Here is a 27,333-nt window from a genome sequence, read left to right as displayed (position 1 = left end):
GTACAGGATACTCAAACACGTGTCAGAAACCTAAATCAACTTGGGATTTTTTAAGTAAAATTCACGTCTCAGAAACTACTAACACTTAAGTTTGATAGAATGTATTTTTCACCAGTATAACATTTCTTTTGAAGCGTGAGCGCAACGTCTTAAAATGAGTTTACAGCTAGTATTTGAAACCTAATTTAGCGCGACACTAAAACCCGAGTTTAAAGTGAAGTTGACTGGTGCTATTACTGGTTTATACGGATCGCGGAGGCCCGGATTTTGAATAACTTTTCAAGTTTATTTTGGAGCATTAGTCAGTATTGCTGATTTAAAATATTCTACAAATAACAAGAAAAATGAAAACTAAATTATTTATATCTCAAACTTGAACACATGACAACAAAATATACATGGTAAAATACTGGTAAAACCAAAAAAATGTACTAAATATAACAAAATATGTACTAAATTTAACATAACAGATGTACTATAACAGAGCATATGAACTATATATTTAGTTAAATATGTGCATTCATAACTTGCAAAATTTAATAAAGCAAAAAAATAAATTTTTAATGGGGTTTCAATGTTACGGCTTTTGATTTTTAGTAATTCATAACCTTTAAAAACTAAAACTAAAACCACTTGAAACTGTTTTGTCTCTCATTGCGTGTATACTGTAAAATTACACCATATACACCTTTATACTTCTTCATTCGTTTTCGACCTAGAGAACCAAAAAGGCTTATTAATTTATTGTTAAATTTTTTACAAATTCTTTGAAATTTTATGAAGATTCCAACACAAATATTTTGGAATCGTTATAAAATCATATTTCATTTGCCATTCAAAACATATAACCGGAGATAGCAGTTTTAGTTGTAAAAAATCTTAGAAGAATTTATTTTTAAAACACTTTTAAAGTATATTGATTTAATGAAACTAAAGATTAAAGCATGAAAGCAGATAAAAGCGCCCCTATTTTTCATTTTCTTTTTTACCGCTTTTTATTGCAGAACTTAATCATTTAGCACTGTTATAACACTTTTTTTTTTTTTTTTTTTATACCGCTTTTATTTAAGAACTTGACCATTTAGCACTGTCACAACGTTTTTATAAGATGTTTTTACCTATATTTTATAACAACGTCAATCTATCAAAAATTAAAAAATTAGTTGTGAGCGTGTGTATGTGTGTGTGTGTGTGTGTGTGTGTGTGTGTGTGTATGTGTGTGTTTGTGTGTGTGTGTGTGTGTGTGTGTGTGTGTGTGTGTGTGTGTGTGTGTGTGTGTGTGTGTGTGTGTGTGTGTGTGTGTGTATGTGTGTGTGTCTGTCGATAGTGATAATATTGGATTATCAAATTACTTTGATTAATAATAAACGCTTTTGTTTAGAAAATGATCTAAATAATAATTTCAATTTTATTTACGTTTTTAACATTATTTTAATTTTTCATTTCTTATCATTAAAATTTATTTGATTAAAGATGTAAATTAAAATATACCTCTTTAAAAAATTTAGCTTTTAATTTAGTTTAAAATTTAGTAACTATTATTCAAAAACTTAAATAAATAATAGGTTCTACTAAGTAAAAGAATTTTACAATGAATTAATTATCTTTGGAAAAAGCCTTCACAATTCAGTTTGACATGCTGATATGCAACATCACAAAAACGCAAAGCAATTCAGATTTCATTCAGATCAATTCTTCAATCATTCAGATTAATACTTGCTTTTTTTTTAATAAGATGTGTTTTATATATTTATATATTTTATGCTTGGTATGTAGTTTGTTTCCTTTGTTTTGTTTTTTATTTTTCCATGCTTTATATAAGGTTACTTTCTATATATATATGTTTGTGTGCCACAAAATTTGAAATCAATTTTTGAAAGCTTTTTTCTCAACCAATTTTGCTCAAATTTTGCACACTTAATCATTTTCGATGACAATACAAGGAAATGGAAAAATTTGAGCAAATAAAGTTAATTAAGTTAACAAAAATTTAATTTGTATTTCCCCATAAGAACACTGAATTAATAAAAAAAAAAATTTAAAAACGTAACAGTAATTTTCCTTCTACAAAAGATAACAAAAAAAGAATTTCTAGGCCCAATAGAATTCTCCTTGCAAAAAGCATAGATTTGAAAAAAGAATTTTTTTTTTGATTTACTGGTTAAAATTAATTTTACAAAAACAAAAAAAACAAAAAATTGGATTTAGAATGAATATATTTAAATTTAAAAATGTTCTTGCTTCAAATCTTTGTTGTCTAAAAAATTTTGGCCTAAAAAATGTATTCAATTAAATTTATCTACCTTTACTTCGAATTTCGTATTATATTCATATTCTTATATTCGTCTTTAAAATCACATATATACAGGGAAGGATTTAAAGTCTTCTTGGTGTTTGGATCTAAAGGATCTAGTTTTGGTGTTTGGAGCTAAAGTCTTTTTGGTGTTTAAAATCTTTCTGGTATTTGGGATATTAAACTTTCAGACCCGGAGCAAGTTCCGAACATTTATATGATTATACTAATGTCAAACAAAGATGCTTCTCAAAAAACTGCGATGATAAGAGCCTGGGAACAAAAAAAATCCAAGATTCTACTATTTTTAACGAAATTAATGTTCATCAATAAATTTTAAATTTCATAGAATATTCTCTAAAATTAAAATCGCACAAAATCTGTAACCCTTGTAATCCTCTCAAATTGAGGGGGATCGAGCTTTATATAAACATAATTTTTAAATGCTAAGAGATTATTATTCGAAATTTAAAATTTATCTTGGAGTAACCTATCAAACAACAACGGACTTGAGCTACTGTAGCTGTGATATATATATATATATATATATATATATATATATATATATATATATATATATATATATATATATATATATATATGTAAATATATATATATATATATATATATATATTTTATTTAAAAATTTTTTTTTAATAAAATTCATTTCTTTGTATTAAAACATGCGTTTTATTGTCATTGTATTTGGGCATTCTTTAAGTATTGCAACCAAAAATATAAAATAACAGACACACAAGTAAAAATTAGGAAAGAAATTTTTCTAGATTAGCAACTTTTATTGTGTTTTATTTTTGTAGAGTCTTTAAAAGAAACAAAGGTTTTTATGCGTAAAGATTGCATTAAAAATTTTTTTTATAAAAGGTACATATTATAAATGCAATTGCTTTGTTAGAATATAATAATTTATCAAAACATGACATTGGAGAACACATTTAATCTGAATATTGGGTAAAATAATCAAAAAAAAATAGCTTGGTATGTATGATACTTTAAAAACACACTCACTTACAAATCTTCTCTAATTTTACAGTTTTCAGTAACTTGTGGGCCACTTATATACACATAGAAAGATGCCTCTCTTCTATTAGGAATGGGGGTGGAAAATAATAACAAGGATTAACTGAAAAAAATCTAACACATCGCACAAATTTAGTTTTAGATTACAAATGTGGTTTAGTATTACATTGAGGGGGAATTCTCCAAATAAAAGTAGATCTAATTTAGGTTTTTAAAACTTTCTTTTTATCCAAAAACATTCTCAGCGAGGCAGTTGGCAACCACTAATAAGTTAGAACCAGGAAACAAAAAAAGTTAAACAGCAAGGAAACGGTTGACAGAAGATTTGAAAAGTTGTAGGTTATTTTTGAGCATGCAGGAACAGATGCAGTAAAATAGTGTGACTTTGCTGAATAATGAGTCAAGCGAGAATGGATTTTGTTTAATGAAACAAGAGAAGATAGCTTCATTGAGCAACGAATGTGATAGTATTTGTAGTAAAGAGAAAAAGACACAACTGTTGTGATTAGAGTTGTCTGAAAAGCGAGTCACAAAGTTGAATATCTAAGTAAAAGATTTAGTAATACAGATGCTAGAGCTTTGGTGCAAGCAGAGTCACTCATGTGTGAACCAAGCCAATATATACAACAATATTAACAGAGCGGTAAAAAGAAAGAGCATCAGTAATTTGATCAGATTAAATCTAAAAGAGTGCAGTCTTGAAAAGAAAAAGAACAGTAAATAGAAAATAGAAAAGTGATAGAATGTTGAGGTGCATAACGGAAACACATAAAAGAATTGTCAAAGGAATCAAACTCGACAAATAGATGAATTGATGCGTAAGTATACACCCAAGCCAGGCATGTGACTATTGGAGTCTTTGAAAAATAAAAGGTTGAACCCAAGTACAAATATCTAAAAACTCAAACCCAATGCTAAGTTCTAAAGAAGGAACAGCTGAGTTTAAGTTAGTCTCACAAAAATCAAGCATGTCTATTAAATTTTGCTAAGGCAAGATTCAACTAATGGAAAATTACTTAAAAGACCAAGAATATTTGTTACAAATATAATGAAACGGTGAGTGGTGGCGATGATTTTTAATGTTTAATATTTTTGGTTACTCTGGGCAAGGTTTTAGTCTTAAAAATACTTGACTCGTTCATAGATCATAGATAGAGTGCGGCATCGCAAGCAATGGGCTATGCAGTTGTCTCAGTCTTGATAATTAACCTAACTTTGTAACTTATGGCTCCTTACCATCCATGCACAGCATGGGACTATTATTTTATCTAATATTTGACAGTCTAATGTATGTAGAAGGTGTTCGAAGCTGGTCAAAAGATTTATTCTGTCTACCCCTAAAGTCTTTGCCTAGAAGATCTTTTACAAGACAGCAGCTGGATGCAGTAAACACATACCCAAGATAAGTATTTTTATCGAGAGACCTACTCTAGCTTCTACTCAATCAAAAGTACCCTGCTATTTGTATCAAAAGGAGTACCCTGCTATTCGTATTATGTAGCATAGCACTACCTGCCCCATGTCCTACGGGTTTGTAGAGTCTGATTTTCTTTTAGCAAAGGAACCCCCAAAAAAAATCCGAATTTAAATCTCCCTGCAATGGAGACAAGGAGATTTAAAGTTGGATGTTATTTTTTTTGGGGGCCTTTGCTAAAAAAAATTAGACCCTACAAACCCGCAGGACATGAGACAGGTAGTGTTGGAATGCACGATACAAATAGCAGGGTACTCCTGTTGATCCTGAACATAACCTTACTTGGAATTATATAGTAACATTATTAAAAAAAACAGGTAATGCGAATGTGAAAAGATAAAACTCAAATAAATTTTCTACATTTTGTTTTAATGGTCACTCATAAATACTGAAAGGTTAAATGGCGTTAAATAAGAAATTCAGATTCTTACTTTATGATTTATTTGCTTATTTTGTTGAGGAAGTAATCCGGCTTTGATATTTTTAAAAAGGTATAGGGAAAAAAATGCAACAAATATTTTTTTTTTTTTTGTTTTAGTGATGATTAAATCATTTTTATATATTTTTTGTTTAACAATTTTTTAAATACATCATTGAAAATAACTTGGAAAAAGAATACAAATAAACTATTTTTTTCGGAAATTCATTTAATGATTATTTTCAGGTGTTTTTTATATCATTTAAAAGTAATTTTTAATTGCATTTATTTTTAAATATCATTGACTGTTGAGTCACTGACATAATGCGCTAATTGACTAGTTTTATGTGGTGGTAGATTCTGTTAAATACGTTGGTTTCTACATCAAATGGCTAACATAGTTTAGCTAACTTTTTCAAGTCTTTGCCGAAAGATTATTATTATTATTTACCTTGGTACGTCTTTTTAAATTATATCAACTTTATTTCTTTCATTGCTAGTAAACTATAACCATAAAATGAATTTTACTGTTATTATCTGAAGAAAATGCCAAGAAGGTTTTTAGTGATTGTTATCTCTAGGTTACATCTTTAGGTAATGGATTCTGTGTTGTAGTATAAGTAACTCATTAGCAAAATGTGCAAACAACGTTTTTTTTAGTGCAATTACGTTACAAGTTTTAGGTTTATGCATATAGTTTGCCTCAATATTTAGCAAGGCTTTTTTTCAACATAAAGTTTTGTCCTTTTCTTTCTAGAGTGACCACTGGTTAATTATCTGCAAATAATTTATATATTGATTAATTTTGCAAGAATGATTATTTATAAAAACTGGAAAGAGTTTTAATCTCAGAAATGATTCTTTTGGTATGATATTGATGTATGATGCCTAACATTTTGTGCTTAACGTATCCATTCAAAATGCATTTTCTAATTAGGATTCTAATTGTTTGTTTGTGGTTGAATTATTAGAACAGGATACACTTGAGATTTTGTCTTGTTTTACTGCGTTTGCAAACTTTAAGTTGGGTATTTATAGTGCACCATGTTAAATGCAAATGTGTCACATTCGCTACTTTATTTAAATACCCTATAATAAATAAATTAAGAATATTTGTTTATTACGATAGTTATTTAAGGAATTACCTAATCAAAATAATGTTATCTATGTTTTGAAGTAGATATGCGAGTATATTGGGTGCAAAGTCATATGTGTATAATTGCATAAACTTATCTTACACTCGATCTATATTTATATTTTAGACCGAAAGTCTAGTTGGTATTTGATAAGTTTTGCATAAAAAGATCAAGTCTATAAAAAACAAGTGGCGGTACATAGCTTGATTATAAATAGATAGTTTTACATTATTAGTTCTTGATAATAAGAAATGTTTCTTATTTTGAAAAAAAAAAATTTTTATGCATATTTTCTGAATCTAACAAAATTACCACGTCTTACTTAATTATATAAGGTGGAATCTTTCTAGTTTTTTGTATAGATCTGGCTTCAGAATGATTTGTATGAAATTAATTGGGTAAGTGGGGTTGTAATTTTACTAAACATTTTCTTTTAGTAATCATATATAACTTTTTACAATTTTTAAAATAAATAATGGACTATAAAGAAGTACCACAGCTATACGCACAAAAAAACAGGTAGAAATTTTTACCTCAGGGTATATGTGATAGACCCTTAAGATATGTGATATACCCTTAGTAATTTTCTACTATAACTGGTAGAAAATTATACCTTTAAGGAAGAATTGTGTTCAGCAAATCATTATTTTTCACATAATATTCTTCTTAAAAAGTTGAATACTCTACCTTACTAAGGGTATATATTTTTTATTATTTTTAAATTTAAGTGCCCCAAAAAGTTTTTTTCTATCTTTTTTATGTGTGTGTATAATAGAAGTTTAACGAGTTTAAGTACTTTGGTGATGTAGAATAAAGTTTATTTTAGTGCCAAAGACAAATAAACTTACAACCGTTTTAGAAAAGAATTTATTGCAGTGTTTATTGGTTTTGTTAAATTTTGTATTTTTTATAAACATTTGATTTCAAATTCATTTTTGGAATTTTTTAGCATTGATATCGAGTAAAACCAATAATGACAGAGATGCAATATATACAGAAGTTATTCCAGGTTTAGTTAAGATCTGCTTAAGTTGCCTTTCTGTTTTGTCCTTTACATTTTTTGATTTCTGATTTCACTTATCTACCTCTATAAATCTGTTACATATGTTTAAATGAATTACAATTATCATATATGGGTTTGTTGTTTTTATGATGTTTTAAACAAGCACCGAAAAATTACGGTAAGAAACTTGTGTGCTCAAGCTGCTAAGCCTAAACTTCTGCTAAACTGTGTTAAAAATCATGATAACGAAAAGTCATGGTAACGAAATTGTTTGGCTTTAGCTGCTAATCTTGAACTTCTGCCAAGTTTTAAAAAGCATTTTTTAACTTGATCGCGTAATAAAAAACTTTTTCATTAAATGTTTAATTATAAAAGTACAAACCACGAAATTTGATTTATCAAAAATTATTAAACTCTTACTTTAAAAACTCTTGCGGTTCAAAAAATAGAATTCATAAACTTTTCGCAAAACTTACTGGGATAAAAATGCGAACAAACAATACAAAATGCAAAGAAGCTTACTACCAATTCAGAAAAAAAATATTCATGAAAGTGAAATAAAACAGTGTTTTCAAGATTTATTCTCATTCGATTCTTTCTACCTTCGTGGTGTTATTTAAAAAAATTAAATTGAACTAAAGATTCCATGATCAACTTGGAAAAAAGGATAAAAGAAAAAGAAAGCTTTCGAACTTATATAATTAAATTTAGTAGATTTTCCTGCCGGAAGGAATAAAAATAACACGTATAATTATTATACGTATAATTATTATATCAGAGAAATTTGTAAACTTTCTATTAGTTCTGATCAAGGTTTAAAAAAGCGTGAGGCGTATTGAGGCGCTTTTCCTAAACGTGAGGCGAGGAGTGAGCCTTCAGGCGCTTGAGGCGTAAGCCTTAATTTGTTTGAGAAAAACACTTTCTTAATAAAAGATGTTTAAAAAGAAAGGTAATAACATTGAATTAAAATTATTCTAATTTTAACACCACTAAAAGACACAATATAGAAGCAATTTAAATAAAATCATTTTAATTTTAACATCACTGTAATGTTTCGTCTTTTTTATTATAAGAAAGAGAATTGCTTTAATATTTGTTTGATATTTATTTATATATCTATATATTAAATTGTTACAATTATTTATTATATTAATTGCGTGCAGTTTTCTCGTGTTGTTATTTCAACCAACATTGTTTCGCGCAAACGCTTTTAAGTGATAATTCCTTGCGCGGAGTTATTCCCTTTAGGAAAAGTTTAGCAATCATTTTCCGTGTAATTTTCCAAAGGGATTTACTTATTCCGCAATAGTTGATTGTTATTTTAAACGATTGTTAGATATTATTGTCTGGAGGGAATTGTTTGCGTAACAATCGTTACACCTTCCTTCTGTTATAAATGCATGTCGAAATCAATGTAATGTTTAGGTTTCCTCGAAAATCTTTCTGATCTTGGGATAGTAATGTTGCGGTTTGTTGATTCATCGTTATTTGTATTTTGATATTAATTCGTTAGCATTGCTGTCATTATCTGATAAATTAACATCCCAATCTACTTCTTCTTTTGATTTCAGTGGATATCTTCTGCTTCTTCTTATAACAATTCCATTTTTTTCCAAGGTTTTTAATATAAAACTTCGTAGTTGTTTGCTCTCAACAAATTTCCTGGTTACCATTTATTTCTGTCATGGATACGAACACTCTCACTTACCTATGTTTTCCAATATTTTCGCGTTTTTGTTGTAATATTTCTTCCGTAAATTTTAAATTTTTTTACGGCTATTCTTACATTTATTTACATCATTTTTAGTTTCTTATCACCGTTTGCGATTGGATGTTACGCAACCTTTCAATTTCTTAATAACAACTATAATAATCAACCACTATTATAAAATCTTGATTATTCCACTAAAATAAATCAGTTCCTACGACTAGAAATGTTTGATTTGGTTTTCACTTGATATCATTAGTTTCTTTGTGTGTTTTTTTGAGTATTCTTAGCATGTTTCACCTAACTTGACTAATTCTTTGATTTGTTTGTTAATGCCAGGCCAGAATACAGTTTAACTTGCTCTCATTTTAGTCTTTTCAATCCCGTGTGTGTTAAATGTAATTTTTGAATTGTTGCTTTTTGTATTGATGTTGGAGCTACAACTCTTTGTCCTTTAAAAAATATTCCTTTGATGAGTGTCTGTTACTCTTTAAACGACCAATAAGGTTTAACAGAGTCGTCAACCATTATTTTATCCTGCGGCCATCCATATGTTATATAATTCGCTATTATTACATTTAACGTAATATCTTTATTTTGTATTTATTTTAATTTTTGTTTGAGATTTTCTTCTGATGATGAATAGTTTGAGTAGACAATATGCACTTGGGCAATCATTTCATCTTCAGGAATCGTTTCTTCCGTTTCACTGGCGTGAGCTTTGAATAAAGTATGCCAGAATCATTTCTTTTCAGCTATATAAATCAAATCGATGTCATACATACATACATACATATATATATATATATATATATATATATATATATATATATATATATATATATATATATATATATATATATATATATATATATATATATATATATATATATATATATATATATAATTAGTAAAAAACACTTATTTAACTTTTATCTTCGAATTGAAGTTTCACCATTGCTGGATCATCAGGAAAAGTTACTAAATCTCAAAAAAAAAAAATTCAATTTATAGAAAAAAATATTTTACAGGAAGTTATAAATTATTATAAAAAGTTTTTAATTACTATATTTTTTTGTTAACGGGAAGTTACAGAAAGTAATTATGAAATAATTTTCTTTGGAATGGGGATAGTTTAATTTGGTCATTTGTTTTTATAATTTTTTAAGAGGAATTTATTTTCGTGCCTACATTTAGAAATTAATTCAGATTTTTTATTTAATCAATTTTCTTGATTTAAATGAGTAATTATTTCAAATTTTTCTTGCAAACATAGCATACATTTTTTGGAAATGTTATTATAGGCAGGGGCAGATTTTAGAATAGACCATTGTAAATTAAAATTTTTATTTTTTTCTTTTAAATCCCAAATATACTTTGACAGCATAGTCTCTTTTGAATATTTTTTGTGTTTAAACGATTGTTTGTGGTTGGCATAACGTTTTTTCTATTCCCCTCGGAATTTTTTATAAATTTTTTATAATTTTTTATAGTTTTTTATAATAATTTATAACTTCCTGTAAAATATTTTTTTTTATAAATTGAATTTTTTTTGAGATTTAGTAACTCTTCCTGATGATCCAGCAATGGTGAAACTTCAAGTCGAAGATAAAAGTTAGATAAGTGTTTTTTACTAATTAATTATTGCTCTGTTCTTTAAGAACATTGAGCACTCTATTTGTAAAATACACTAACAACTAACATAATTTACATATATATATATATATATATATATATATATATATATATATATATATATATATATATATATATATATATATATATATATATATATATATATATATATATTATATTTATTTATAAATTACAATAATAGTATATTTTTATATAAATTATAATAATAGTATATTATTATATAAATTATAATAATATACTATTTTTATAATTTATACAATAGAATAAAAAATGTATGTCAAGCAAAATAACAACTTCAAAAAGATTTTGTTTCTAAAAAGATTTGTAACAAAATATTACAAAATATATTTAGCACTAGAGGCCTTTTAATAATTTATCAGTAGTGCTAGTTTAAGTGCTGTTATGCAAAAAAAAAAAAAAATTATTTGTATTACAAAAGTATAATTTTTAATCAATTAAAATATTGTTGCTATTTCTTATTATTATCTGATGTTTTTTAAAACAGCAAGTGTTAGTTAAAAGTATAATGTTTTTGTTTATGCAAATGACTTTCATACGACATTGAATTTTTATCACTTCTAAGTTCTCGAAAAACAAAAAGCTGGAAAAGCGGACAAACGTTCAAATTTTTTTTGTGTATATATATATATATATATATATATATATATATATATATATATATATATATATATATATATTTAAAATTACTCACATCTAAATAGAACAATGAGAAGTTTTTTTTTATGATTGCATATTTTAACTGAGCTGCTGTCATTGACACAAATGCAAATGGTTTTTCATTTTGAAGTAGCACTGCTCCAGCACCAGTTATGCATGCATCTACTTGCAACGTCACAAGTTTATGGATGTCATAAAATGCAAGACAATCTTCAGAGCAAAGTAGTTTTTTTATTTTATGGAACAATTGATCTTTTACTTTGCCCGATTGCATGGGTGTTCCTTTTTTTATTAGATTTCAAAATGGCTTGCTTTTATTAGATTTGAAAATTTAATTTCCGATAAATTAGGTAGGAATTCCTAACATAGTTTATCATGCCTAGAAATTTTTGAGATTCTTTTTTATCTTCGGGTTTTTGTATTTCATTGATTGCTTTAGTTTTTGATTCATCTGGCTTTATTCCGTTTATTGATAATTTATGTCCTAAGTATATCAACTCTTTTGTTGAAATCGGCATTTTTCAATATATAGGGTCATTCCTATCTTCTCAGTACTATCGAAACATTTTATAAGATTTTCACCATGGTTCACATCTTTTGTGCCCCGTATTAGAATATCATCAATATCAGTTTCCACAAAACAAAAATCATCAAAATATAGACTAATTTTCTCATGAAAAACTTCTGCGCCGAATGTATACTATAAGGTAAATGTGTAAATCTGAACCATTCAAATGGTGTTTTCATCGTAGTTAACATAGAGCTAACATTATTCAGTGGAATGTTCGAAATTAGGTAAATGATAATGTTCTCTTTTTAAAGCTTTATTTAAGTCTCTTGGATCCAGAAAGAGTCTTAGTTGTCCGTTTGGTTTTCCCACGGCTACTAGTGAGTTGACCCATTCTGTTTGTTCATTCTGTTGGTTCAACTTTTGTTATTACTCCGGTTTTTTTCATTTCATCCAATTTGATTTTTATTTTGTTTCTCAAAATTACATGAATTTTCCTTGGGGGATGAATTACATGATTTGAATTATTCTTTAACTCGATATGATATTCAGGTCCAATTACACCTAACCCATTAATTTAATGCGGATACATTTTAAGCATTTCTTCTTTTAACTTTTTTTCTTGTTTTCCTTCAATCCGTTTTACTTTGTAGTAGATAATTCTATTTTCTATTGACACTTGCATTCGTTTGTGTCTGCAGTTTTCACTTCATTTAGTAGTTTGATAGCTTGCAAGTCTTGGGAAGTTTGTAAGCTAAGAACGAGTTTGCTTGTTGTTTGCACTACTTAAAATTTAACTTTTTACAACTTTTGTAGTAACACAACACATTAATATTCCAAGTAGTGGAATATGACTTCCTCTATAACCACGTAGTTTAACATTTGTATAAGTAAGATTATCTGTAATGTTAGTTGATTGTAGACTCTTTTCGGCATAATATTAACTTCAGCTCTAGTGTTACTTTTTCCACGTACCAAATTAATATTAATTTTGAAGATTGTCAAAGCTTCTTTTTTACAATTCATTTCAACTGATGATACAGATTCAACATAGTATTAAGCAGCGCAATTTTTGTATATTTTTTTTTTAGTTGCATCAAGTCGCCCAATGATTTTTTTGTTACATTTGTGGCACGTTTGACAAATTGCTTGACAGTTTTTTGGTTTATGTGTTTTATTGCATTTCTTTCATTGCCTTTGTTGTAGTTTTGTATTAGAACCATTATTCATTTGTTTCCAGTTTTGTTTACTTGATTTAACCCAGTCTGTTTCGCTTTTTGACACATTTTCATTATTCGCAAATTTTCTCCATTTCGGTATTTGTCTAATTGTTGCATCTGCTTGTCTTGGCTATAAAAATTTTTTAACCACATCATTATTTTTTTTTTTTGTGTAATTGATTTCATTTTTATATTTTCAACGTCTTCAGCTCTGCATATGCATACAACTTTTGTTAAAGTTAAATCCGCTACTTTTCGAAGTTGGTTATTTTGGACTTTGTCTGATTTGATTCCGTCAATTATTTCATATAATTTAAGACCACCTTAAATATTTTCAAATTCACATATTTTAGCCAAATTTTTTAAATCATTAACAAAAAATCAAATGATTCATTGACATTTTGTTTTGGGAAGAAAATCTTTTTTCTTCCCAAAACCTGATTTCTTTTTGGTAAACAGTATTCTTTACATCTTTTAAACAGTTCTTTTACCAGGGTCTTATAAATTTCACCATCGTCATTTCCTATTTTATTCGAAGTCCATTTGTTAAATATTTCTCTTCCTTAGTCCCTCTTGGAAAAGTTTAACAATCATTTTCTGTGTAATTATCCATAAGGAATTACTTATTCCGCAATTGCTAATTGTTATTTTAAACGACTGCTAGAAATTAATATCATGAGGGTGTTGTTTACTAGTAGTCATAAACTTTAATTATTAATAGTAACAATTAAAGTTTATGACTCCATAGTGTTTATGTAATCCTAATATCATAAAAGAAATTAAAAGTTCCGAACTTTCACAGATTCAAAATAAATATGGTATAACCTCATAAGTCATAACCCATCAATCATCACCATTTTCACTAGCACAAGTGATACTAATGGAATCCTCGAGGAATTCATCCATGAAATTCAAATCAATATTTTCTTCTTCGTTTTCCTCATCAGTATTCAGAAATTTTTCCTCATCAACATCAATTGGAATTTTTGCTTTACTTAAAGGAAATATATATGTTTTAGTTAAAATAAAAAATGAAAAAACTTATTCAAATTAATATCTTATACCTCTTTTTTTTTTCTTTTTCTTTTTTGTGCATTTAGATCCTTTACCATCTTTGACTTCAATAGATTTAAAAGCTATATTTGCATTATTATCTTTATAGACCTCCACCTAAAAATTTTGGAGCTCTGATATCCATTTGTCACAATAGTCTACATTACTCAAACAAAGGGGATCTTCAATTGTTTTCTTCTTTAACTCCCTGTGTTTTAGTTTCAAATTGAACATAATGTAGACCATATCATTAAGTTTTGCTTGTTTCAAGCAATTTTTTTTCTTTGCATGCACTTGCTCATTAAAATATTAAAGCTCAGCAAGATTGTCCCGAGGGTTGGCGTAAGGGGTGTCTAGCCCCCCTACGAATTTTCTTTTAGATGAGTCAGACGGCAAAAAAATTTTTTGGCTTTAATCGACAAAAAGCAGATACGCCCGCTTCCCTCATTAAAATTTTTTTGGGACGGCCTTGAAGCTCAATAATATGAAAGACGAAATAGTATTAAAACTAAAATGCATTTTATTATTACTTGATTAAAGTAGCTCCGATTCCGTACACATCCAAAAGAACTGCCAGTCAAGCTCAAAATTTCTAATTAAAAATTTTGCTAGTTCAGGCGTTTGATCTCCATAGGCTCTCCATCAATCCACTAAAAATAATAATCTTAATTTAGTAAATGAATAGAAAATAAATAAATAAAATTAATCAGTTATTGTGGATGTGATTCCATCTCAGGTTCATCCTCTGGCCCATTTAAAAAAATAAAATAAAAGATATTATTACTAACATACTAAAAGTAGTGAAAACAAACACGTGGACTTCTCTTCTTTTTGTGCTTACTGCAGTTCTCGATCCATATAATACTTGTGCATTTTGAAAAGAGTTGATCAGCAAATCCACTTTCACCCTCTTTTATGAATCACCAATCAACTGCTTTATGCAAGAACAAAAACCCATTTTAAGCTCAAGATGAGTAAAGAATAAAGGTTAATATTGAAAATGAAGGTTAAAAAAATGCATGCAAATGCGTGTGAAGCTGACAATCCCACCTACTATCCACAATATCCCAAACTATCTGATACTTTTCTACATTTTTATTTAGATTTCGAGCACTTTTTTCTTTGCCCTGTCCATAGCTTTGTAAATAAATCCCATTGGTGGATACTTCTCGCTATCCACTATTTGAAGAACTGTAACCAAGGGCTTTGTTGTGTTGAGCACATAAGTAACTTTTGGCCAAAAAGGCTTACTTTTAGAAATATGTCTGGCACATTTTTCTTTAGTGATCAAAATGCATAAGCACTGGTTTTTCATTTTCTTGAAGTAAAAAAGGATATAAGTCCATCCCTTGCTCCAGACAAGCTTTGCAAGGTAGAAAATGCAGTGGCAAATTGAGTAACAGCAGGTTTCACCAAATGTCCACGGGTAAATTTTCTTGCCATTGCTAAATCCATGCATGTCCGTGGATAAAGTTAATTATTTTCTTGGCCTTGGTGAACGCAGAAATATGGAGGGGTAACTTGAGGATATCTTTCAACATTAAGTCAATGCAGTATGCTGCTCTTGGTGTCTAATATAAATTTTTCGCTTCTCCATTAACATTCTCCCAGCTGCTTTATAAGGTGAAAACATTGAACGGTATCAAATTCTCATAAAAAAGAACGTCTTATAGACCTGCAAATCTCAGAAATAACTTAGTGCATTTCTCATTCATCATCTCATTCAAGATAACTTTGTGCATAACCCGTGAAACATTCAGCACTTCTGCTACTAGTGTTTGCTTGTTTTATATATAAATCCATTGGTCGTTATTTGCTGAACTTGACAGCACTTGAGCCTGTTGGTTTTTTTTTTAATTGCGGAATGTCTTCAGTAGCAAATGGCTCTTGCATTCCCACTTGATAAACCTTCTCTATTTTTTTGAATGCTCTCCTTTTACCCTTGGTTTTTCTTAACATAAAAGACTTCATTTCTTCTTGAACCTCAGTGGGAATTCAAGGAAAATCTCCAACATTCTTTTGTGTCTTTGCAAGATGCTCCATTAGCCTTTTAATTCCATCAGTGATCCTGTAGTAACAAAAATTGAAATCAACATATATGTAACTTATGCCTTCCTCTCACCTTTTTTCTTTTTAATATCTTTTAACTTTCAAATTTGTGAAATAGTTAAAAAAAAACAACAATGAGCTATGATAGTGAGCTGCAGCTGATTATACAATTCCATCTAATGAATCTAATGATTAGTTAATACAATCATACGGGTGATAAAACAATAATTATAATTAATGAGTATAGCATTAAATTTAAGTATACAATTTCAGAATATAGAAGTTAGGTATGTATTTAACAATTTGACTAAACACACCTTTATCATTCTAATACATTCATTTTCTTAGTAAAAGTAACATAAAAAACTTTAAGAAGCACGGAGAGCAGAGCTTCGAGCTGCGCAGAATGCCAAAGCGAGGCTCAACGCAGCGCAAGTGAGCGGAGTTCAACGCAAGTACTGGAGTGGAGCTCAACAAAGAATGGAGCAGAGCTTTAATCAACCCCAAAGCGAAGTTTGACGCGGTGCGTAAGACCAGAAGGTGGCGCGTTGGCGACGCGAAGAATTTTTCGCAGCCAAGGGTATTGGATTTGGGTTCGGTGTAGCGTTTTTAATTTACTGCCGTTCAAATTTTACTGCGCAGCAAAATTTCAACGTTGGAATTTTACTGCTATTGTTATTATTTTACTGTCCTCTTTATAAACAGTTTTTAGCATTTATTTTTTCGGCGTTTTCAAGATGTACAAAAACATTAACTTTCATGATATCAGGAAATATATGAATGACAAAAAGTTTCCTGAAGATGTAAACGAGAGAGGAAAAAAGGCAAACTTTAAAAGACAATGTAAAAACTTTGAAATTATAGACAACAAATGATGTATAGCAAAAAAAATATTGCCATGGAGAGAAAAACTTTTTAACTAACTCAAAGTTTCAAAAAAAAATTTAACATTTAAAACATTTTTTTGGTTCAAATTATTGTTTTTATTCAAATGTCTACAACAAACTTTTGTTTCTCGTAGGTGATTGTGGTAATAGATCAAAAAGGCAACTAAACATAATTAAAGAAGTTCATGAGGATCTAGGAACTTTAGAGAAAGCTGTTGCATTAGCCAGTCACTTTGGCATTAATGCTGTTAGAAAGTAGATATCTTCTAGATTTTTTAGACATTTAATAGTGGGGGATATCACAAAGCATATAAATTAATGTGAGCGATGTCAGAAAATCTACAGCAGAAATCTTAAAGTCTCTCCTGCTTTAGAACCTGTTAAAGTAGAACAACAAGTAATGAAACAAGTTGGTGTGGATTTAATTCAATTACCTGAATCAAATGGATTCAAATTTGTAACTGTTATTATTAATCATTTTTTTAAATGAAGCTGTACTTCTAACAACAGTATCAGTAGCATCTTTTCTCTATAAGGTTATATGCAGACATGGTTGTTTTAAAATACAAATCAATGACCAAGGTCGGGAGTTTGTACACTCTGTATCCATTGCATTACATGACATGGCAGGTACTCAGCAGCATGTTAACTCGGCTTACCATCCACAAGCCAATGGCATAGTAGAGAGACAGAAACAATCAATTAAGAAAGCAATTATTAATGTCTTAAGTGAAAATATTCAAAATTGGGTGTCAGTTTTAGATGAAATTCTTTTTGCTCAACGTGTTAAAGTGCATGATTCAATGGGGTACTACATATCGTTGGTTATACATAAGGAAAAATGGGTCACCAATTTTCCTTATGCATAACCGACAACCCCGCCTACCAATTGATGTAAATACATAGATAGACCCAATGATGATAAATATAATCCTGTATATGATAAAGAGGTTTCACAAAAAGCTTTAAAAATGAAAAGAGGAATTGAAGAAAAAGCCATGAACAATATTGCTTGTTCACAAAAGAAACAAAAAATTGCAAAAGCATCAAAGTATTGTGTTGGTCAGAAAGAACTTTTAAGAAATCTTCAAAGAGATGATAGGAAAGGTGCAAAAATGACTTTCTCGTGGCTGGGTCCATATGAGATTCTTGATGTTTTATCAAATTCTACATGCTTATTAAGTAACAGTAAAGGAAATAACACATTGCAAAAAAAATACTCTCTACATCATCTTAAACCATTTATTGAAAAGAAAAGTAATTCAAAAATGTTGTGATAAAGATGAATTTCAACGCCACCTTAATCTAGTTAAACATCCCTCCAAAGATATTCGCCAAAAATTGCTGAAAAATTTGCTTTCAAAATACTTGTTATGCCAGATCTTATTGATAAAAAAGAAAATGATGTACCTTTAAAAATGCATGCATGCAAAACTGATGGAAATTGTTTTTTTTTGAGCAATTTTGTTTTTGCTGTCAGGTTCTGAATGTCAACATGTGTGTGTTCACAAGTTGGTTGTGAAACACATGAAAACAGAACCTTGCTCCAGTTCCTTACCAGGATATTTAGGGGATAACGTAGAAAGTTATCTCACCAAAAGTGGTATGGTCGCTGATGGTATATGGGCTACAGATGTAGAGATTCTTGGTACTGCAAATCTTATTGGAATTGATATAGCGGTGTGGTTAATCACAAGACAAAAACTTACATGGCTAAAATATCCAGCTTCCGCTAAACTTGACCAACTTGCATCTCATACTATTCTTTTAGAAAATAAAGACACAAATCATTTTAATGTTGTTTTGTCACTAAAAACTTTAAAGTGAAAAAAATTTGTACTGAAATAAAATGTTGTTGATTTCACTTATTTTTTATGTTATGTTAAAGTATTTACAGTCCTATTGAAAGTATCTTTGAACCCATTCGTCAGATATATACGTCAATAAATTATGACCTTCAGTTATTGGTAAACTTATTTGATAAATGTTCCTAAATGTAAAATCTTCTAATGCTAAAATTAAGGAAAAATGCATAACTTTACACAAAAAAGTGAATCAAAATCAAGCCTGGAAAGTAAACTTTTATCATTTAATGTATGCATTAAATAATAAAAGTTTCATAAGAAGTTAAATTGAAGTACCCTTTATTATGTAAAATATGTTGGTTTTTACCTGCCCCCCTCCCCCCACAAACTTTAATATTTCTTCTTTACTTGATGACAGTAAAAAAATATCAAGCGCAGTAAATTTTTTACGTTATAGTTTTACTGCACAGTAAATTTTTAACGTTATAATTTTACTGCGCGGTAAATTTTTTACGTTAAATATTTACTGGGCAGTAAAATTTTAACGGAATAAAAATATTAATATGACACCGGAATCGGGTGATAATACCGTAATTATGAAAAATAAAGGTCACGTGCAACATACACGGCCTTTGCAAAGCAGTAAAAACCTTGCAATACAGTTCTTGAAATCTGACATTCATTCGAACTACTGACAATAAAATGCATTTTTACAATCTTGGAGCTACATAAATAAATTGGAGCATAAATATATGTATAGGTACATATTTTCATATATATATATATATATATATATATATATATATATATATATATATATATATATATATATATATATATATATATATATATATATATATATATATATATATATATATATATATATATATATATATATATGAATAATATAAAAATTATATAAATATATATATATATATATAAAATTATATATATATGAATAATATAAAAATTATATAAATATATATATATATAAATATATATATATATATATATATATATATATATATATATATATATATATATGAATAATATAAAAATTTTATAAATATATATATATATATATATATATATACATACATGTATTTATGTATACATTCATGTACTTATTGATTTAATAATCAAAGTACATATACGTTAGTTTTTATACATAATTAAACCCATAAATATTATACAAATACGCGTATGTGTATATACAGATGTATTTAATATATATATATATATATATATATATATATATATATATATATATATATATATATATAAAAATATATATATATATATATATATATATATATATATATATATATATATATATATATGAATAATATAAATATTATATAAATATATATATATATATATATATAAAAATATATATATATAAATATAAGAATAATATAAAAATTATATAAATATATATATATATATGAATAATATAAAAAGTGTATAAATATATATATATATATATATATATATATATACATGCATGTATTTATGTATACATTCATGTACTTATTGATTTAATAATTAAAGTACATATACGTTAGTTTTTATACATAATTAAACCCATAAATATTATACAAATACGCGTATGTGTATATACAGATGTGTTTAATATATATATATATATATATATATATATATATATATATATATATATATATATATATATATATATATATATATATATATATATATATATATATATATATATATATATATATATGTGCTCGTAACAGTGAGTGCACTATAAACAAATTCAAAATATATTTAATTTTATAATAAAGTTTATTTTAAAATTTATTAAGTGCATAAATAATGTACATAAATATTTTTACAATTAAGGGATAAATCATATAAATTTGATACTGTCTATATTATAGCCTATATGTTATAAAATTATTTGTTTACGCTTGCTTTGATTGGATACGATTTTTTAATTTTCTAAATATAATAGAAAATTCCTCAGATAGTAGTTTTAACAGTAGGGTATAATAGGGTTAGATTTTGGCGTTAATAGCCTACCTAAACTCGATCTACATAAGGACGGTTTTTTATGTTTTCTTGGAGATTTGAACATTTTACTAGCCATCGCATGAGAACAAAAGGAGTTTTTCAAATTATGCAGTTCGTTTCTTGTACGTATTTTATATCTATTTAAAAATAACGATTGTCGATACAATTTTGAAAATAATAAAAACTAGCTGCCCCGACCATAAAACAGATCACGTTAAGTCAGATCACGTTAAGTCTATCCATTTTATATTTATTTTTTATATGGTCTCTTTATTTCAATTATTTTTTGTAAATGGATAGTATAAATATTTTGGCGTAAAATTTATATGCTTAATAATAAATAGGCTGAAAATTAAGTTAAACTATTAAAGTTATTATTCATATAATATAGAAATATCAAATAAAATGAACAAGTTATATACCTTCATAAAAACTAATAAATAATATAACAAAATACGCAAAAAGTATATCTTTTAACAAATTCACAAAAATATACTTGAAAAATAAAATAAAAAATAAAAAAAAGTCAATTTTCTTTTTCTATATTGGATATAACGTCATGATAATTTTAAAATGAACTAGGAATGGAATTAAAATCAAATTGGAACATAAATTGCATTTATAGAAAAATGTTGTCTTCACTTTTAGTGAATAATTAAAATAAGTAAGTCTCTGTAATAAAACTACCTATTATTCATTTTTAACAATAGTCAACAACGGGAAGGGAAGCCAAGCTGTCTATCAACACAAATCACAAAAATAACAACACACCAACAACACACAAAAACAGGAAATAGAAAATAAGACATTTGTAAGTACATGGCTTGGCTGGCAAGCCTAACAACTGTACTCTACAGGTTACTATATATCACAACTTTGAAAACATAGAAACAGCATAGTATAAATATATATATATATAGGTTATAAACACGTTTATTCTGTTATAATAAATACAATCTTACATTACACATATAAACACTGAAGAAGAGGGATAGGGTTTAAAGGTTGTCCCATCCCCCAAAGCTAACTCCCAAAACAATGTCATCTAAAATATATTCAACATTTCCAGAATATACCTAAAACAATATTTTAATAAGATAATATTTTAGGTTTGAACATATTTGTAAAAACTATAATATAATTAATGTCACATATATATATATATATATATATATATATATATATATATATATATATATATATATATATATATATATATATATATATATATATGATAGTTAAATTCTATATTGTTTTCTATGGACTAGCAAAGTGTTTACCCAAGCATTATAAGTTTTATAATCTCTATTATATAAAAACATAACCGTTCGAAAAAACAAGAATAATAAAATATACACCTGAGAAAAAAAAAAAAAAAGTTCTAGTTAAAAGGTTTTAGTTTAGAAATATTTTATTAAGAATTAACTCAAACATTATTTTGAAAAGTCCCTGAATAAAAATACTTTTTGCTAACTTTTTAATAAAACACGTTGCTTTTTCATTAAATTGTAGAATAAGGATTATACTTAAGAAATGCAATGAGTGTAATCCAATGTTTTAAATAGTCTATTTAAAGTTGGTTTATAACCATAATATTCATATGTAACAGCAGAAAACAATCATAAAGTCAAAATATCATATAGAGTAATTAAATTTACTACTGCCGTTAAGCAAACGGAGACATAAGAATACAAGTTTATTTTACCACTTGCGATTTACTTTTAACCAGATGATAGTTTATCGCAGGGTTTAACGGAGAGATGTGAATACGACTGATGGTTAATACTTTTCTGACATTGTCAAATTATTTTTGGTTAAGCATTTAATCTCAGGTGCTTGATACGTAGGAGAGGATGTTTATTAACATTAGGAAAATATATATACTATTAACAAATTAAAATTCATAACTTTCGTTCGTTTATTGAGTTTCAGTAATTGTCAAAGAAAACTATCTTGTGATAAAAATAAAAAATTAATCAAGCTTTAAAATGTCAAATTTGAACTAACTGATCAAAAAGAAAACTTACATCCTAATCAGTTACTAAAAATTCACAAGCACAATACAATAATTCAAAAATTAATGATTGTTTGTATCAAAACTGAGGAACTTATCGTACGTTACGTTATCGCAATAAGTTAGATCTTCCTATATTTATGAACAGTGATGTACTCAATGAGTCATCTACTCTTCATCTTCTAGGATTAACTCTTATTTCCGATCTTTCTTGAAAACCATATTTCAAATCAGTTGCAAAATTAGCATCTGCTAACGTTGCATCTCTTTATCGAGCTCGACACTTTTTTACTTCGGATTCTATTCTCTATCTCTATAAATCTTAAATCCAGCCTTGAATGGAATATCTGCCATATCTGGGGCGGACCTTCTATTGATGCTCTTTCTCCTTTAGACAAGGTGCAAAAAATGCATTGTAAACATAGTTGGACCTGCGCTTTCAGCCAACCTCTAACCATTATCACATCGTCATAATGTTGCTTCTCTTTCTCTTTTCTACAAATACTATAATGAGCACTGCTCTAAAGAGCTAGCATTTCTTGTGCCATCTACTAAAATTCATTCTCGTGTTTCTTGTCAATCAATTTAGTCTCATCCTTTTTCTATAACTGTTCCTAAGTGCTCCAAAAACGCTTATTTGTCTAGCTTTTTTCCTCGAACATCAGTTCTTTGGAATTCGCTTCCTTCATCTTGTTTTCCTGATTCATATAATTTGCAATCCTTTATGTCGTCCGTCAATCGTTTTCTTGCTCTACAATCTTCATCTTTTCTCTTCCTGAAACTGCCAACTTTAATTAGTGGTTGCTTGCAGCCTTTTTGGAAGCGAAGATGTTTAAAAAAAAAAAAAAAAAAAAAACTTGTTTTGCTGTTGTTGTACATTTTTGAGTTGCTTGTCCGCATTTTGATTCCACAATCCTTAGTTTAAATTTATTTATTATTTGCGCGACGAAATCAAAACATTACCCTATTTAACACTCGTCAAACAATTGATAATGATGTTATAATTGTACAAGTTTGGTTAAAAGTTCTTACTGAAAATTTATTTTCATAATATACATATATAATGTTGTAAGTTTAAGTATATATTTCACAATAAAAATTGTTTTTTTATATGGTTACCTAAAAAAATTAATAGAAAACAAAATAAAAGTTAACTAAGCGGAAAAGCAAACAAACATATAGTATTAACAATCTTTACTCATACTTGAATTTGATTTGACTTGATGCTTCCTTTAAATTTATATGATCAAACATATTCATTTTCAAAATCAAATACAAATATCAAAAATGAAATAATGTGAAATTAAATAAAAAAAGGATACGTCAACTAAAAAAAGATTCCAAAAACATAGGTCATTAACTGATAATATAGGAAAGTTTAAAATAATAGAGACGCCAATCAGTGTTGCTGTCCCAGGCGGTGTGAACGCTTTCGGCACCCCTTTAAAATTTGTTTAAAAAAAAAATTTACTGAATTCACCACCTTTAAGTCAATGAGGTCATTAAAGTTGGGGGGAACTACAAAATATTTTGAAGTGCTGTTACTACAACCCTTACTGAAGTAATTAACGTCAAAACACAAACTTAAGATACAAGTTGTTGCGCAAACAAGTTAAATAATGTAAAATGTAGACAAGTATAAATATTTATAAATAAATAGAAAATCTTACTGTAAAAATGAAATTAAAAATATATTTTTTGTTTTTTTAGACTCTATGTTTAAACATTGCTGATGGTTCAGACAGTGAGTTGTTTTATGTGATGTTTTATATGTTTATTTTCTTTTCTTTTTTATGGACAAACAATAAAAATAACTTTTGTATTTTTTGGACTCTTAGGCTGTCTTACCATCAGACTATATAGTCGACAATATAATTTAATAGTTCCATTATTAGTTTAACAATATTTCACTCAATATTGGGTAGACCGGGGCTAGTTGCAACAAAGGTATGGCGCAACAGTGCCATTTAATGAATGTTTTTTAAGTTACTGTTTCCAAATATTTTTACATTATATAACTATATGGATAACATACAAGGTCCAAAAAAATTTATAGTAAAAAGATAAAAACTGAAAAAGTGATTTGATTTTTTTTCCGATATAAAATTCATACTTGCATTTTCAAAGTCTTTTTTTTAGTTTAACTGAAAACTAAAATGAATATGAACAAACTAAAATAATGGGAGATAAAAAAGTCTTTTTCAAAAACAAAAAGTTAAAAAAATAGAATTATATAAAATAAATATCTATATATATTGATTAATGCGATCAAAACGCTTTCGAAGTAAGTTTTATCAAAATCATAAGGTTAAGTTGAATCATAACATAACTTCGAATTTAAGTACTTCTTTAAAATAATGGATATTTTTAATATAATAATGGATGACGTTAGCAATAATTATTTATGATGTAATGTAATTACAAACAAGTCAGATTTATCTGAAATTTTACAGAATAAAAGTATTGAAAATCAAAGAATATTTTTCTGAGTATGTGGATATTTGCTTCATTATACCTTTTCTGTATTATAAATATAAAAATTTTGTGAACTAATTTAAATTACCGAGGAATTTATAAATTTTTTGAGGTCTCTGCAAGTTTTAAAGTTTCACAATATTGTGTTGCGAATTGCGTTGTTTACTGTAACGATTCGCCCCGAGCGGGGTGAGTTGCAACAATTTTTTTTTCATTTTATTTTCAACATTGCAGAATAAGTTTTATATTACATACATCAATGTTGGATTAATACGTCACTAACACCTACTTATTACCCTTTACGCTTTTTTTATTTAAAAAAAAAGTTAAAGGAAATAAACAAAATTTTATAAAACGTGTTGTAACTAGCTCCAGTCTCCCTTACTTCTCATTAATCAGCTATAAAGATAAATTAATATTCTAGTAAAAAGATTATTTATTAGAAAAAAGGTTCTATCTGAAATACATAGTTTAATGCTTTTCAGTGGTGCTCTGTAATAAGACCGCAAGAGTTCATCAAAGCACCTTTATTTTCATTTTTTTAACAAATTTAATCACAAAAACGCTGCAAGAAGCAATTGATTATGCTAAGAATTATAAGAAAACAGAGAAGAAAGACAAAATGCAAGCAATTGTCAAGAGACTGTGAATTATCAGCATGTATCAGTCAAGAATATAAGAAGAAACAAATTTGAGTGAATATATTCTTGGAGATATACCATCCTTCGAGCCGAGATAAAGCCAAGAAAAATTATTGCCTAATAGCTGAAAATTTTTACCTCAATTAGCTGCTTTGTGCGACCTTTACCTCAATCACCAGCTTTGTGCAGCCGTTGCGCAGTGGTTAGAGCGCTCGCTTAAGAAGCAGTAGACCCAGGTTGGTAACGAGTTCTGGACATATTTTCGCGTCATGGTAAGGAAGGAAGCTTTAACTTTCTGGTTAAATGCATTTCCGCGGTGCTCTGCGACAAGACCGTTAGGTCTTCTTGGGGCACCTATAACAGAATCTTCAAAATAACAGAGAACAACAGCGAGCTGCAGCAGCTGTTTTAGGGTTATCAAAATATTTTTATGGATTAGTTTTTAGCAAAAATTTCTTAGATTTGGACAATGTGGAAGTTGGGAAAGGATGTTGGAAACCATTTTTTTTCATAGTATTTTTCTCCTTCATTTTGAGTTTCTTCATAAAGAATCTGAATAGGATAATCTTTTGTTTTGATTTGTGGTCTGTTTGAATTTGACGCAGTTTTTTTCTGAAGATTCTCTATATTCTGTGAATACCTCATATCAGTTCTAGGTTTTCTTTCCTTGAGACAATATCGTTTTTCTTTGAGGCACAGATAAATTTCAATCACTTAATTGGTTTAAAGGCTTTAGGGCTTTTACGACTACGATTATTTTTTTGCTTCACTAGGCTCATGAGCATTCAATTTTCCTCTTCTTGGGCCTAATGATCGAAGCTCGCATACCATGTCTTTATATACACCATAAGAACCCTCTAAAATTTATCATATTGAATTTTCAGAATCTTTACGAAACCTTCCATTATCTTCAAAAACATTTTAGTATTTTCTCTGACATTTATAATATTCTTATCATCAAAAATGTTCTGAAAGGTTTCAGAATGTTCTAATATCTTCCTCAACACTCTTAAAAACGCATGAATATTCTGGATCTCTTAAATAACACGAAAATTTTCAGAATTTTATAAAATGTAATGGAACATTTCAGTGTACTTTGTAAACTTGTTTAGAACCTTATTGAATGTTTTCGATCTTACTTTCCTTTTGAGAACCTGCTACTTCAGGTAAAAATTTTTGCAGAATAAAAACATTATTATTTTGATGGTTTTAGAACTAATAATAATTTGTGAAATATTATTAA

At 27.7% G+C, this 27,333-nt stretch overlaps 1 long non-coding RNA gene across 1 annotated transcript in view; it reads left to right on the top strand.

Moving 5' to 3' along the window:
- Positions 1-1,634: 1,634 nt before the first annotated feature.
- The window catches only part of LOC136079995 (uncharacterized), an 81,097-nt gene continuing 55,398 nt past the window's right edge, over positions 1,635-27,333 (top strand). Inside the window, exons 1-2 of the long non-coding RNA XR_010638369.1 lie at positions 1,635-1,768; positions 24,685-24,718. This is a non-coding gene — a long non-coding RNA (uncharacterized LOC136079995). The remainder of the gene's footprint in view (positions 1,769-24,684; positions 24,719-27,333) is intronic.

Source organism: Hydra vulgaris, chromosome 05 (assembly GCF_038396675.1).
Source record: "Hydra vulgaris chromosome 05, alternate assembly HydraT2T_AEP".
Lineage (NCBI taxonomy): Eukaryota > Metazoa > Cnidaria > Hydrozoa > Anthoathecata > Hydridae > Hydra > Hydra vulgaris.
Note: the sequence above shows the minus strand (reverse complement) of the source record. Positions and strands in the feature narration are given on the sequence as shown.